Consider the following 17,387-nt stretch of genomic DNA (forward strand, 5'->3'; position numbering starts at 1 on the left):
GGGTATTTTCAGTTTAAGTGTCCGACAGTACTGGGGCATTAGTCAGTAAGCCGGACCCGGAGCATTATTATTGAGTAATAGGTTCTACATGTTGAGAGGGACCTCGGTTGTGCAATGGAATGCTGACATGATTATGTTTCCAATGTAAGTACAACAAGTATGTATCATGTGTTGTTATGACTAACATACTGCATTATATCTACTGTTTTGTAGGTTATGCATTGAATGATGGTACCCACCAAATTTAGGGTCCAAGCAGGGCCATTGGAGTTTTCACCAGAGGGAGAGTATAGCCATGCCACCTGTCGCTACTAATCTGCCCTTGTACTGGCAGTAAGCCCTGGTAAGAGCAGGCCTTGCCAACCGTCAATATGGGTTTTCCCCACTCCTTGGTGCTGAACTTGATTGACAATGGGAAGCGTAGACATCAGGTCTGAGCATGTCCAATCAGCTGTGATAGGGCAGACCACGGCTGTGTTGGGGTGTATTCAATAAAGACCATTCCTGTTTGCATATACCTCCTGCCTGGTGTGTGATCTTACTTGGAGGAGAGGGAATAATTCTACCATAGGAGATCGCTGCCATTCATCTTGGAACCTGCGGCAGATGGAGGCGCTGCACTGCTAGAGAACCATGTGGGTAATGTACCCCAGAAACCTGATCCTGTGTCCCCACTACCATCGGCGGACAGCTCAGCCCTCCTGTTACCCGCAGGTATCATGCACCACACGACTAGTAATGGCTAAATCTCCGACGGGTGGGGGAAACACACACATATATATATATATATATATATATATATATATATATATATATATATATATATACTCCCTGCACACATATATATATATATATATATATATATAAAAATGTAAATACAACTGTATGCTCATCTGCATGTCTTAGGCAGGTCTGCAACCCCGCCTTTCCCCATTATCACCCAGCACACAGCACTTCCACTGCAGCAAGGGATTCTGGGAAATGACATGCAAAATATATATATATATATATATATATATATATATATATATATATAAACAAATAAACCAGATCTGACGCTGGTAAAAAGAGACAGCATACCATATTGTAGTCCAAAAAATGTATTAAAATATACTTGCACTGCTAATGACGTTTCGGCCCTCAGGGAGATTGCTTGCGGTGCTGCGCGGCGTTAAGCGCTAACGCCACTGAGTTGGCCGGTTACCCTGATAACTGGGGGAAGTCTCCGCAATGCGCATGCGCTGGTTGTTCTGTGTGACTGCAGGGAGCTGCCAATAGGTACGCATGCACAATCAGACGCTTGCAGGCAGCCTCTTGTTTACAATAGGGTTGTCACGGACACTTTGCATGTAGCAACCCCACAGCTGGGAGATCAAGTGACGTAGGCAACATGGAGGTATCTTATGTAAGTGTGGTCAACACATGATGTCATTTTTGCAGTTGCTGTGTCTTTTTAATTGGTTTGTGCTGATTGGATAATTGGTTGGCATTGTATGATGTATATATATATGTGGTGTTTCTGTTATTCTCCCCTTGCATCCCCCTGAGGAAAATCCCGTTTTGGAGGACCTGAAACGTTGGGTTATTTGATGTATCACTGTTATCACTCATACACCTTTTTGAAGTATTTCTAACATAGTGCTGTCTCTTGATTACCAGACCTCGGAACGGTATATTCCCACCCCATGTCCGTTTCCCTCATGGCTAGCTCAGTCAGCAACCAACCTCCTCTCTTCTGTTTCCCTGCCCTCCCAGCTAGCTCACTTGACTCCTAACTTGTTTTCCCTGCACTTTCACTGGCTAGCTCAGTTGGTACACTTTCCTACTTAGCCCTTTCCCGCTCTGCCCGAGTTGGAAATGGAAACAAGGTGTTATCTCGCTTTCCCCTTGGGCTCAGCAGGCCAAGCAATGGTTGGGGTAGTTTTCACAGAATCTGAGCCGCTCCCCCTCCCCCAACTCACCCATTTCCATAAAATAGGGGCCTAGGAGTCTAAAATACTTTAATAATGTAAGTACACAAAACATTAGCTGTTAACATAACAATGCAAGTACAATATTGAGTGCTAACAGGAATCTGAAAAGAGGTCAGGGGGTCATTCACAAAAATACATTAGCAATGTGTGTTAAAGGCCATTCCAATTAATCCGCCCTGTTTTCTTAAGGCAAAGAAATGTATACTTTGGTGCACTGCAAATTTGTTAGGTTTTTTTAAAATAAAAGTTCTACTTCAGAATGCTTGATATATAGAAATCTTAAAAATCCTTAGCCCGTGAGATTTACACCACTTTGGAGTTTTTTGAGAAATGAAAAAATTGGCAGAAAGTAACTGAGAAGTTAATTATATCAAACGATCTAAACTTCTCCCTAACTTACTGACACTCCCATCATTTCAATATGTCACATGAAGCTAAATAAGTGCAAAGTAGCTTGATACATGCTGATAGATGCTAAAACAATCAGGATGAAAATTCCTCCAACAGCATTATTTTCATAGCAAAAACACTGTTTTGCCTTGATACAATTCTCCTTTTTTACATTTACACACTAATTCCTGGTTTGTGAAGTAGAACATTTCAGATTATTTCCACGTGTTTTGTTGCTCTAACTTTTTGGGATGTGCCATTTAAAAATAAATAGGTTTGTCTTCTACATTGCTTATCCGATGAAAGTAGATTTGTGTTATCATTTTCCCCTCTTTAAGGAATGCTGTTTTTTTCCCATCAATATACATGCAAAAAGAAACCTAACAAGAGTTAAATAGTAATAAACTATTGACAACAGAATTACATGAAATTAAGTAATGATGATGTGGATGTGTCTACTGGAAATAGCAGTGCTGTAACATATACATGCTGAATTTAACAACTGGTACCAACCCCAGAGAGCATATTTATTGTTTATTTGCAGCAAAATCTCAAGGCTTTGACTATTTCTTCTATCTTAGTTAATGCACTAGTGTCAACAAGCATAATAGTAATTAGCACATGTGTGTTGTAAACTAACAGCCACCCACTGCATGCTGTGTGTATGATTGAAAAGGACAACCCCTAGAAAAATATTTAACCAATTAAGCTGATAATAGTGATAACTTACATTTTTTATTGTAAGGCAGTGGTTGAACTCTAATAATTTTCTAATAATAATAATAATAATAATATCAAATGAAAATGTTGATTTACTTTGGTATACTCTTATGGGCACCCATAACATTGATGTGCAGTTTACAGTGCGGGAACCTTTTGTAAATGTCTTATTGATTTCTAATTAAGCACAAAATATGCAGGTATTAGGTACGGTTAATTAATAATAGCTGCTACAATTATGTAAAGGTAACATATATGTAACCTATATCTATTAACAGCATGTTTTGAGTCTTACAACAAGCTCTGAAGAAGTTTCCTTTGTGTTAATTTGGAAATTTACATAATGCAAAAATAAATCTCTATTTCCACCTGAAATTGCTGTATCTGATCTGTACTTCACTTTTTTTTTAAAGGATTCTTCCAGCGTATCCGGACACTAAAAAAGGTTTACTTATTTATTTTTTAACCTACATTTTATTGAGTTTACAGGATTTCTAACAAGGTATAGAACATTTGATTTCTCGAGTCTTAGACAATAACAGAAAGTGTCCAATATTTACCGATGTACATTCTATACATGTATTTTCATATTGTGTAGTGTAAAACAAGTGCTTACCAGACTAACCGATTGACATCAAGCTAATTGACAAATATCACACAATTCTTAAAAAAGTTAATCTTTTTTTGCTCACATAGTATAAACCAACCTCACACTGATGATACCCATCAAGGTTGAAATATGTGTGTGAGTGGTTTGACTTGCTTTGCTAGTCCCATGCTGTGCTTAAAAGCTGTATGAATGGCGATGCATTTGCTTAAATGGGCTCCATGTGAATGGATATTCCAGGCAAAAGGTGACACATTGTGTGCTCATTTGCATTGCATTTCCCAGAATCCCTTGCTGCAGTGGGAGCACTGTATGCTACGTGATAATGGTTGAAAGGCAGGGTTGCAGACCTATCTAAGACATGTGAATGGGCTCACAAGTGATATATATATATATATATATATATATATATATATATGTAATCTTCCATTAGTTTAACCTATTGCTATTCTATTAAAGCTGGTAACATATTTAGCTGTGTACTCAAATTGAACTCTTTACATATAATGGAACTACAATCTATCCTTAACACTGCAGCTAGAATCACTCTACTCTTTCCTAAATCTGTCTCAGCGTCTCCCCTGCTGAAATCCCTCTCCTGGCTTTCTATCAATTTGCATATCACACACTCATTTCTCCTCCTCATTTTTAAAGCTTTACACTCTTCTGCCTGTCCTTACATCTCAGACCTAATTTCTCGCTTTACACCATCCTGACTCTTGCGTTCTGCTCAAGGATGTCTTCTCTCTACCCCTTTTCTGTGTAAAGCCCTCTCCCACCTTAAACCTTTCTCACTGACTGCCTCACACCTCTGGAATGCCCTTCCCCTCAATATCCAACTAGCACTCTCTATCCACCTTTAACATCCATCTTAAACACACCTCCTTAACAAAGCATATGAGTAGCTCCGTGGCTGATACTATACACTTCATTCAGAAACCTTGTCCCCTTGCAGACGCACTTACCAGAACACTTTCGTACCGTCTCTGTATGTTCCACCTACTTACCAATTAGATTGTAAGTTCTTCAGGTCATGGACGCCTTTTCCTTTAATGTCTACAGCACTTCTTCCCATTATGTGTTATTTGTTATGTATATGATTATCACGTGTATTACTGCTGTGAAGCGCTATGTACATTAATGGTGTTATATAAGTAAAGATATACATACATATATGACTATAAGAAAAAGTGATGCCCTAAAACCATCTCAAAGGTCATGGACACAAAAAGGGTAAAATCAATATGTGAAACTGTATAAAGTACCTAAGGATTTACAATTCTGCATTTGTAATTGCTGCGGAACGGCAAAATAGGAAATACACCCATAAAAACAACTGTTTTCATTTAGAAAAATAATCTAATGTTTCACAGTTTGTAGAGCTTTATTTATTTTAAAATAAAGTATTTCAATTCCATAATGTGTCTGGCACCATGGCACAGTGAATATTTTTGTCCCTGTTCTGTTTCACCATAGCCATCTTAGTGCATACCCTTCATTTAGCACTGCCCCATACCTGTAGTAGCTCCCTCCACCCGGTTTCCTTTAAAAGCAGACAACTTCCACTTCCTGATTGACAGTGTTATTTTCCTTGTGGAATACACCTGAGATACCTCTAAGATATGCTAAAAGTATGACGTGACAGTGATGCATCTGCAGGTTTAGCCTTTTTTCAGCATTATGTCTATCCCAAGCGTTTTTATTTCATTCCTTTACTTTACCTTATACCACCTCTGTTGGGAGGCTATTCCTCAAATTCACCACCTTGTGGCTTTCCCTGTATCGGCAAATCTTTATAAGGATCTACCAACATGGCCGTCGATGCAGGAAGTCACCTCATTCCAAACCCATATAGGACCTCCCAACATGGCCGCCAAGGCAGGACGTCTGCCCCCACCAACATGGCTGCCGAGGCAGGAAGTCAGCCTCAGTCTGGAATAATTGCCTACCCATGCCTGCTCCCTTTAAAAGGCCTCATTCCCCTCCACTCCTTGCCCGTGCAAGGTTCTGCTAACCTTGTTCTCTGCTGGAAGCTTTTTCCTGCCTATCTTGCTCTTTGCCTATCATTGAGAACCTCAGAACTGTGACCCGTACTACTCTGCCTTCTCCAGCCCTGACCCTGGATCAGTGACCATGTTTATCCTGCCTTCTCCAGCCCTGACCCTGGATCAGTGACCACGTTTATCCTGCCTTCTCCTGCCCTGACCTCGGACCCAGACCTTTCTACTCTACTCTACAGGATTCGGATCCCAGTTACGGGTCGGTCTCTACTCTCTACCTCTGCCTAGTGGGTCTGTTTCCTGGACAGTACACAGCGACGTATGCAACCATAACACGTTGCACAGGCCAAGCGCTATGGACCCCACAGAGGTGGAGATGGACGTGTCTCTCCAGAGACTTGCTGGATTCTTGTATCGTCTACCTCGACGACTTCCTTATTTTTTCTAAATCCTTGAAGCAACATTGTTACCAGGTAAAGGTGGTGCTTCAATGCTTTTGTGAAAATCAGCTGTTTGCTAAACTTGAAAAATGTGAATTCAAGAAATCTAGTCTTGCTTTCCTTGGATACATCATATCCACTCAAGGCTTACAGATGGATCCTGCCAAGGTCTCTGCTATTCTAGATTGGCAACTGCCCAAGGAACTTAAACCCATCCAAAGGTACCTTGGATACACAACCTATTACAGTCGTTTCGTCCGAGATTTCTCAAATATAGCCCCCCCAAAATGGCCATGACCAAAAACGGGGCAGAGAATGTTTCTTGGTCTCCAGAGTCAGAAACTGCCTTTCTCAAATTAAAGAGACTTTTTTTCCACGGCTCCTATTCTTGTTCACCCGGACCCTCTCCATCCATTCATCCACGAAGTTGATGCTTCCGATGTTGGTGCTGGTGCAGTACTTTCACCGAGAACGGATTTTCAGTCACGTCTGCATCCTTATTGCTTCTTCTCTAAGGCTGCATCCATCGTGCAGAATACGGTGCGAGCTACGAAGCTCGCGCCGACACAAACAATAGGACGCCAATGCATATGCGCATAGTGCGTGCTAGCACATGCACATGCGCTACGAGGAAAGCGGCACTTTGCACTACAAACAAATTTGCATTTCCAATGCGGGCGAACCAGCTCCATTGCATCACAGCCATGCCCCTTGACACGCTTCCCTGTCGCCTCAGGTAATATCTCCCGCTGCAGGAAAGCGTGCGCTTCACCGAGGAGCACGGAACCTAGCGCGTTCTACTATGGACGCAGCCTAAGAAGTTCTCTTCAGCAGAGCGTCAAAAAAAGGGGCGGGGAATCCTCCGGCGCGTGGTTCCACTTGTGATTCCGGGACACATGCAAAGTAAAATAAAAAGAGGGACCACAATCAGCGGTGGTTAAGAGACAATAATAAACGTATGAAGTTCTATAGGGAACACACTTACATTTGAACAACAAATCTTCAAATCTGGATGGGGGGGACCTCTTGATGATACCTCAAAATAGGGAAGAGAAGGGAAACATAGTATAACACTGTTTATTAACAACAAATTAAAAAGAGATTGAAAACTCACAAGCGGCCAATAATTAATGGCATAGAGAGGAGGTGTCTCCAGACTCCACAGATCATCCTCCAGAATATCTGGTTGTCTCTTGTGGATTTTGTTCCAGCTGGTAAGATGGTACATCTGTGGAGTCCCGGAATCACAAGTGGAACCACGCGACGGAGGATTCCCCCCCCCTTTTTTTTGACTGTTACATATAGAGGTTGGTGAATCACCTCTAAGAAACTCGGGCAGCAGGATTACACTCTGTGAGGGACTGAAGTCTTGAATTCACTTAAATACGGTTGGCGCAATTAATATTTTTTCCCCTATATCTTCAGCAGATCGTAACTATGATGTTGGGAATCGGGAGCTCTTGGCGGTATAGATGGCACTGGAAGAATGGAGACATCTCCTTGAGGGAAATTCATTGCCTTTGACTATACTAACGGACCACCGCAACCTGGAGTATCTGGGTGCGGCCCATAGGCTGAATACCCGCCAAGTGAGATGGGCTCTCTTTTTCACCAGTTTCAACTATATTATTTCTTTTAGACCATCATCATCTCCCCCCAGCACCCTAGATCTCCCCCAGTCCCTTTCAGCAGTCCCCCTCATCATCAAGCACCCCCCCCCGTTCTATGTGTAGGGCATATAGGAGGGTGCATAACACGAAGGGCAGGGGAACTGTGGTGGCGGGAGGGGGTAACTCCACAGCAGCAGTGGGGGCAGGGCGGGTGCCGGTGTGGGCAGGCTTGGTGCAGCTGTGGGGGAGGGGGGTGGTCTGGGCAGCATGGGACGGGATGATGAGGGCAGCGTGAGAGGGGATGATGAGGGCAGCACGAGAGGGGAGGGTGAGGGCAGCACAAGAGGGGAGGGTCAGGGCAGCGCGAGAGGGGAGGGTCAGGGCAGCGTGAGAGGGGAGGGTCAGGGCAGCATGAGAGGGGAGGGTCAGGGCAGCGTGAGAGGGGAGGGTCAGGGCAGCATAAGTGGCGAGGGTCAGGGCAGTCTGGGGGGGAGATCTGGGCAGCCTGAGAGGGGGTGGTCTGGGAGCATGAAGGCAGCATGAGTGGGGATCTGGGCAGCAGGAGAGGACAATGGGGGGGGGGGGTGGGGGTACCTGGGCATCGGGGGGGGGGTATCCTAAGCCTTATGGTGGGTGCTTATGCAGGCTGTGGGGGTTTAAAGAGGCTGTGCAGGGGGCTGCTCCCCGGGTCTATGGCTCATGGTGGAGCTGATCAGTGCAGTGCCCCCTGACAGTGGCTGGAGCCGGCTGGCTTCTCCCTTCCAGCACAGCCGAGGAGCAGGCACCGGAGTGAGGCTGGAGAGCTTCCTCTCTGTGCTGCTGCAGCTTCTCCTGTCCCTGTGGCTGCCGGTGCAGTAAAAAGCAGGGAGGAAATGGGGTGGGAGGAGGAGAGAGGAGAGAGAGCTTCCTTTCCATGCTGCTTCTCTTGTCCCTGTGGCTGCCGGTGCAGTAAGAAGTAGGTGGGGGGGGGGGAGGAGAGAGGAGGAGAGAGAGAGCTTCCTCTCCGTGCTGCTTCTCTTCTCCCTGTGGCTGCCGGTGCAGTAAGAAGCAGGGGGCAGGAGAGAGGAGAGAGAGCTTCCTCTCCGTGCTGCTGCTGCTTCTCCTGTCCCTGTGGCTGCCGGTGCAGTAAGAAGCAGGAAAGGGGGGGGAGGGGTAGGGGGAGGGAGGAGGCTCTATTCGCCACAGTTTCACTGCCAATTCGCCACAAGTGGCGAATGGCGACAGGGTTGCCCACCCTGGACCTAGAGGATCTCTTGAAAGGTAATCAAGCAACCCTTCGCATAGCTGCAGAAGCACAGAAAAGAAACGCGGACAAACGTAGGAGGCCATCACCCAAATATCAAGTCGTGATGAGGTCTGGCACTTGGAGCGGAATATTCGATTACAGCAAGGCCCCTATTCTCGGCGCCCCGATTTTCGGTGATCCACCGATACGGCGGTGCCAAGAAGGGGGCCCTCATGTCTGCGCATGCATATAACGGGCCAGTCAAGGTCACGCATGTGCAGATCGGGCCAGTCCAAGGTCGCGCATGCACAGATTGAGGGGTTTTCCGAGGTTGTGCATGCGTAGAAGGGCGAATTGTTGGTCTGCGCATGCGCATACACTGAAAATTGCCGGATCCACTTTCTGGCGATTTTCGCTTTGCAGCGGGCCCTTAGTGCGGAACCCGCCGCATGCTTGGGGCCCTCCTGTACGTCAGCCCTCCATCGTGTTTTATCTGTCCTTACAGGATTTCATGGAGAGTGAACGAAGTGTCCTTCCAGTTGGAACTTCCTGCATCACTCAAGAACCCCCTACACCTTGACCATATCCTTACTGGAACCAGCAATCCGGAATTGGTTTTCCAGCACTCTACCCCCTCCCGCTCCGATTTCTGTGGATGGTCAACAGGAGTATCTCATCCAGAAGATTTTGGACTCTCGAATTTCTAAGGGATCCCTTCAGTACCTTATTGACTGCAAGGGGTATGGTCCAGAGGGGAGGAGTTGGGAAAAAGCTTCTGATGTCCACTTTCCCACCTTGGTCAAGGACTTCCACAAGGGTTTTCCTACCAAACCCACTCCTGGGCATTCAGAGTCTGCCCCTAAAAGGGGGAATTCTATAAGGATCTCCCAACATGGCTACCGTGGCAGGACATCTGCTTCTACCAACATTGCCACCGTGGCAGGAAGTCAGCCTCATTCCGGACCCATATAGGACCTCCCAACATGGCCGCCAAGGCAGGACGTCTGCCCCCACCAACATGGCTGCTGACGAAGGAAGTCAGCCGCAGTCTGGAATGATTGCCTGCATCTGCTTGCTCTCTTTATAAGGCCTCATTCCCCTCCACTCCTTGCCTGTGCAAGGTTCTGCTAACCTTGTTCCCTGCTGGAAGCTTTGTCCTGCCTGTCTTACTCTTTGCCTATCGTTGACGACCTCAGAACTGTGACACCTACTACTCTGCCTTCTCCAGCCCTGACCCCGGAACAGTCACCACGTTTATCCTGCCTACTCCTGCCCTGACCTCGGACCCAGACCTTACGATTCTACTCTTCAGGATTCGGATCCCAGTTACGGGTCGGTCTCTACTCTACTCCTCTGCCTAGCGGGTCTGTCTCCTGGACAGTACATAGAAACGTGCACGACTGTAACAATCTTGGATCATAGTTGGCCTGGATCATGGTAAGAAGCATTTATTGCCGAAAAAAAGCTGCCAATATGCTCCTGGATTGTGGATAAATAAGACTTTCACAAACTGGTTTGACAGCCTGTTATCTCTGTATATTTATTTCCTTAGTGTCCTCCAGAGATGGGTGATTTTTTTTGTTGTTGCAGATATGGATTTGCTTGGATTTTCATAAATCAATCTCAAAAAAGAAAATCTGCAGTTTTTATTTTTTTTTATTTTAGAGAGCAATCCTAAATCCATTGCCGGATTGTTAAAAATCCGGACACAAATTAATCCATGGGGGGCGGGGCTGGGGGGGGGGGGAATATCTCTCTCTGTCTCTGTCTGTGTCTCTGTGTCTCTCTCTCTCTGCAGATTAATCTGTATGAGGATTTTTAACAATCCGGCCACGGATCTTTTTTTTTGTGCCCAATCCGCAGATGGATTTTGGTGTGGGTGGGTAAACAGATAGGCCTTGAGCCTATTTTTATAGAATTCCAGAGAGGGGGCCTCTCAAACTGTATGAGGGACACTGTTCCAGAGAGTGGGAGCAGCATGGCTAGAAGCTCGGGTCTCAAAGGAAGACAAGAAGATTCTGGGAACAGTTAGGAGGTCCTTCATTGAAGATTGAAGTGAGCGAATGGGAGTGTAGGGAACTAGGTACTCTTTCAGATATCTGGGACGCTTGTCATTTAGTGCTTTAAATGGAGCTTGATGGGTTAATGCAACTGTTGTTGCTTGGATGTGTGGCCCCTCCTCCCCATGGTTTAAAGCTCGCCCCACCCCACTTTCCAATTAGAAGTTTTTATCATGATCCTGTGTATCACAGAACAATATGATTTTTTTTCTCCCTCCAGCAGTAAAGAGAGGTACATGAGAATTGTACCAGGAAGTGTTAGGACCTGCAGATTGGTCATGCCGTGAACTGGCTGCAGGCTTATAACGCTTTGGCCAAAGGGTTTAACTAAATGGCCCTTATTCATGAACAGATAAGCCCTGAAGTATTGTACTATATGTTGTGTAATTTTGTATGTTGTGCTGGCCTTATGTTTTTGTTTGTATGAGGGACACTATTCCAGAGAGTGGGAGCAGCATGGCTAGAAGCTCGGGTCCCAAAAGAAGTCAAGAATATTCTGGGAAAAGTTAGGAGGTCCTTCATTTGAAGATTGAAGTGAGCAAATTGGAGTGTAGGGAACTAGATGTAAGGATTGGGGAGCCACGTCGCCCTCTGCGCTCTCCCCACTTACCTCCGCTCTCTGCTCCCGCCGCTGACACGCACGCCGCACCGTCAGGGACTGCTCTGCGGGCGACTTGCATGTGCGCACCCTGCTCCAGGCTTTATGCCTCCACGGATGATTCGTGCTCCCACGACGACGTCGAGGCACGCACGCGACGCGCGTCCGGTGCACACAGATCCCTCCTCCTCAGAAAATTACCAGGAATCCTCTTCCCATCTAATTCCTGCTCCAGATTCACCTATCTCATCCCTTGCTGCTGACGCACCTCCACGCTGCAAGTTTCTCATTGGTTGCTCGCTCCTACTTATGCTCAGCTGCCCCACTGGCAAATTGGCTAAGCATAATTCAATGTTCCATTGTGTTCATTGCTTCCTAGCCTCGCAGTCTTGTCCTGTTCTCTTGTTCGCAGCTCTCTGTCATTGACCCGGCTCTTCTGTACACCTGACCCCGGCTAACTACGACAATCTGCACCTCTCCACCCCTGACCTCACCATCCGTACAACGACCATTCTCCTCTCTCCAATCCCAGACCTTGGCTAATAGTACCTGCTATGATCCATACCTCTCCAATGCAGACCCCAGCAAGTATATCGACTATCTGTACCTCTCCAACCTCGACCCGTCTACCTCGACCAACCTACACTCCAGAAGCGCCCACGTGGCTCTGGGAGGTTTTTATATCAATCCGCACCTCGGCCTCGTTGTCACACCTTGTTTGTGGTGAGCACATCTTGACACTAGATACTTTTTCAGATAGCTGGGACACTTGTCATTTAGTGCTTTAAATGTCAACAAGACAATCTTGAAATAAATTCACCATTTTACATGCAGCCAGTTCAGAGAACGGAGAACAGGTTTCATGTAACAAGAACGGTCTGGTTAGTTAAGAACCTGGGCACAGCATTCTGAACCAGCTGCAGGCGGTGCAGCTCTTTTTCCTTGAAGACCCTGGTAGAGTGCATTGTAGTACTCCAGGCTTGAGGACACAAAGGCACGGACAAGCATAGTAAGATCCTTTAGGGGGAATCACATGCTGGCTATATTCTTTAGGTGGAAGAAGTCACAGTCAAGGACAACACAAATATTCCACACATGAGCAGAGTTTAGAAGCTGGGATCCCACAAGTTTAAGGTGACATAGCTGCAGTCTTGTTGTTTTCCGACTTTGAGCATCCACCACGTGCACTTCTTTTTTTATCAGGATTCAACCTCAAGCAACTGGCACTCATCCACTCTAGGAGCTCATAAAAACATCTATTGAAGACTGGTTATGGGTTCTTAGTGCCTGGTGCAAATGACAAGTAGAGTTGTATGTCACCTGCATAGCAGTGATAACCCAAGCCATGCCATCGAATTATGTCTCCTTGTTTCAGCATGTACACTGTGAACAACATAGGAGAAAGAACATACTCCACATGACAGAGGCATTGGTGCAAAGGAGTACACTCCTGAAGATACTCTCTGTGACCTGCCAGTGAGAAAAGATCTCAACCAGCTGAGAACTGTGTCACCCAGTCAGGGCCGCCAACGGGGGGGGGGGGGGGTCTGCCGGGGTTGGCGTCGCGGGCCCTGTGAGTCAGCGGTCCTGGCCGCTTGGGCCCCCTGCACGGCTGTGCCAGTGTAATAAAAATGAAAAAAGTGTCAAAAAAAAAAATGCCGCAGGGTATGGCGGCGGTGGCGCGATCGGGTCCTCTGGCTTGTTGCGCAAAAAGCCGGCCAGTGATCCCCATGCGCATGCGCAGAGGTCTCTGCGTGCATGCGCAGTTAAGTATGGTGGACCACTCCCCCCCTGCTCCCAACGTGGGATGGAGGGGAAGCGCCTGGGCGAGCTCGCGCCCGCCATCCCAGCTCCCCTCGCATCTGCCATCCCAGCTCCCATCAAGCCTGCCATCCCAGCTCCCCTCATGCCCACCAACCCAGCTCCCCTGGTGCCCGCTAATCCAGCTCCCCCCGTGCCAGCCTCCTGCCCCGGACAGCAGAGACAGGGACCAGGGGCCGGGGTGGAAGAAAGTAAATGCTTTCCGTTGGAATTAGCCCGCTAGTCTCGCCCCCCGCCCGAGCCTACTTACCCCCCCCTAAGCCTCCCTCTTGCCTCCCCCTGAGTCTGCCTACCTCCCGCCCAGGGCAGCAGCCATGGGGATTGGGGACAGGGAGGGAAGCGAGGCAACAACTATGGACAAACCTTCGTCTGAACCGTCCGGCAGGCAGGGAAGCAGGAATCAGCACCCACTGGTCAAGGTCAGTCACCCAGACACTCACTCACCCATAGGCACCCAGTCACACACCCAGGCACCCAGTCACACACCCAGGCAGTCACCCAAGGCAGTCACCCACCCAGGCAGTCACCACCCACCCAGGCAGTCACCCACCCACCAAGGCAGTCCCCCACCCAGGCAGTCAGTCAGTCACCCACCCAGTCAGTCAGTCAGTCAGTCAGTCGGTCAGTTAGTCAACCCAGTCAGTCACCCACCCAGTCACCCACCCAGGCACTCAGTCACTCACCCACCGGGGCAGTCAGTCACGTACTCACCCAGGCAGTTAGTCAGACACTCACCCAGGCAGTCACCCACACAGGCATTCAGTCAGTCAGTTACCCACCCAGGCATTCAGTCACCCACCCAGGCAGTCAGACACCACCCACCCAGGCAGGCAGTCAGTCACCCACCCTCCCAGTCAGTCACCCACAGTCAGTCACCCACCCATCCAGTCAGTCACCCACCCAGTCACCCACCCACCGACCCATCCACCCAGTCAGTCACCCACCCACCCAGTCATCCAAGTCAGTCAGTCACCCAGTCACCCACCCAGTCAGTCATCCACCCACTCAGACAGTCACCCACCCAGTCAGTCACCCACCCAGGCAGGCAGTCAGTCACTCACCCACCCAGGCAGTCAGTCAGTCACTCACCCACCCAGGCAGTCAGTCAGTCACTCACCCACCCAGGCAGTCAGTCACCCACCCACGTGCCTTCCATCTCCCCTACAAAACCAGTCCCACCACCTGCCAATTGAAGCCCACCTCCGGCCGGTTGAAGGCTCCACCTCCCCCTCCCCAGGCCCATACTGAATCCCCCCCCCCCCCAGGCCTTTTGTCACATTGGATATCTTTGTCTTTTGTTGAAAATATTAAAATATACAGATTGCATTGTAATGTTTTTTGCCATCTTACAATAAGAAGGAAACAGTTAAGTAAAAGTTGCGTGCTAAAAAATATTTTTCCATGGTAGGTGCGTTATGGGTTGGGGCAGGGAGGTGGTGGCCCTGCTCCATTCATCTGTCCTGGGCCCCATGATTTCTGTTGGCGGCCCTGCATCCAGTCCACAGAAATCCTTCAGGTGCTCAATTAAAATCCCATGGTCTCTGTATCAAATGCTGCAGAGAGGTCAAGGAGTGTTAAGATCGAACAGTCACTTCTGTCTTTTGCCATTAGGAGATCATTTAGCACATGAACCAGAGCTGTTTCAGTATTATGTCGCCTTCTGAATCCTAACTGGAATGGGCCATACATTTCATGGCTTTGGACGACTTACCAGTTGGGTTGCCACCGTTTTTTCAATAACCTTCCCTAGGAAAGGAAGGTTTGATAAAGGCCTGTAATTAGCCATGATATCCAGGTCTAATCAAGGCTTTTTTCGAAGAGGTTTGATGACTGCTTCCTTCAGCCGTTCAGGAAAGATCACCATCTGCAAAGAGCACAGGACTATTTTGGCAAAAATTGGGTCGATTACATCATCACAGCCTAAGAGAAGGTGTGTTGGGACTGGGTCCCAATCACAGGTAGTGGAACGCAATCCATGGATTGTTTGCACAAGGTCTTATACATCCAGGTGGTCAAAGATAGTCCATAAAGCCAGAGAACCTGCTTTTTTATGCCTGGAATCTGACACTGTGACAAATGCCTTTTATTAGATCACATCAGCACTCCTTCATATAAAGCTTCTAGGTAAAAAAGAATAGTGTAATCTAGTCCTGGTTTATAGAGCTGGGCTCTGAACTAGTCAATTAAATTAGGAATACTACTCCAGAGAAGCAAATTTGTGCAGTCATTTGAAATGTAAAGTACTTATCAGATGCATAATGTTTGGAACAATGCATTTTTACAAATAAACTCATGTAACTGTCAGTTTATACAACATTTCTATTTTTCACCTTATGTCTCTAATAATTTGTTGCTGTATGAGACGTTAATACATTGATTTTTCTTGATCCCATATCAATGCATTAAACGCCCATATCAAGATTGTGGTAACAATATAAGCTATTCTCATATGCACACACACATCACCAGGTAAATTTATTTTGCCCTCGCTGGACTCTCGCCAGTAGGAAAGAATGCATCTTTTTACATTATTATGTTATCAGTTTGGACCTGTTTTTTTCCCGCTCTTATCTAATTCAGACTAGTTTATAACAGTGCGAGAACATTCACTTGATGATAGGACCCCCCCTCCCCCGACCACAAAAAAAAACGGTTTTATACCCTACAGTTTTAGGAAAACAATGTCATCTTTGCTACTCAGATAACCCTTTCTTTTCCAGAATAATTTGAATAATGTTATTGGGTAAAATAGGCAATATTTGTATCTTTATAAAAGAGCAGTCAGTTGGTTATTTATTAGCTAAAGAATATGTACAGTACTTTTATTAATACGCCTGTGACGATAGCTTCCACAGGCTTATTAATATTACACAAAAATAACTGGGTTTGAACTGAACGAGGCGTAAGATATAAAAAAGGGGATTTATTCCTTAGGATAGGTGAACACAACAGATAATACAGCAACAAACAAGAAGTACACTTACAGTGGGGTTGGGGAATGAGAAGTATGAAGTCATCTTTGCTTACTCAGATAACCCTTTCTTTTCCAGAATAATTTGAATAATGTTATTGGGTAAAATAGGCAATATTTGTATCTTTATAAAAGAGCAGTCAGTTGGTTATTTAATAGCTAAAGAATATGTACCGTACTTAAGGTAATGTCACCAAAAGGAAATAAATCCAGGACTGGTCTTGTATCCGCTTCATATTAAGAGGCCTATTCACAAAATTGTAAAAATGGTACCATGTGTACTATGCATAAATTTGTCAAATACAGGTACTACCATCAACTGAATGATCCCATGGCTAGAGATGGGTACATTTTTGGGGTGGATTTGGATCCACTGCGGATTGACCGGTTTCTTTGGTCCGTGGATTTCTGCTGATCAATCTCTAAAAGGGCGATTCGCCTTTTCCAGATTTCTTTTTATCATTGACAATCCAATCCACAGATTTTAAGAAGACGCGCGGCTGTGCGAAACACGTAGTGCTCACAGGACACACCTCTTCTTGAACAACATCCAGTTGTTTGCTTAGCCAGAACTTGGTGCTTGTATGTCTGGATCCTGAGACAGACTGAACCAGGAAGTGTCGGGGAGTTTCACATATAGCAAGGACACTTGCTCCAGCGCACAGAGCCCTGCAGTGGACACTTACCTGATTCCAGGACTTTACTTTTGGCGATCATCGCTTTTTACTGATCTATGTTACCCCAATTGTAAGTGTGGCTTCATCTTGTCCTTTTTACTTGAATATATTTGATTACTGATCTCCGATGCGCTCTGTGTATAATTTTCTTTGTCATGTAACAAAATATATAGTGTGAAAATAGATACACGGATAGATGCATTAACAATCAAAAAAAGTCAATGCTGGTTTTCCATATAAAATAGGTTATTTAAAAAAAAAATTTATTAAGAAATGATGGCGAGAGTTTAGGGGA

The sequence above is a fragment of the Ascaphus truei genome, chromosome 5, assembly GCF_040206685.1.
Source record: "Ascaphus truei isolate aAscTru1 chromosome 5, aAscTru1.hap1, whole genome shotgun sequence".
Lineage (NCBI taxonomy): Eukaryota > Metazoa > Chordata > Amphibia > Anura > Ascaphidae > Ascaphus > Ascaphus truei.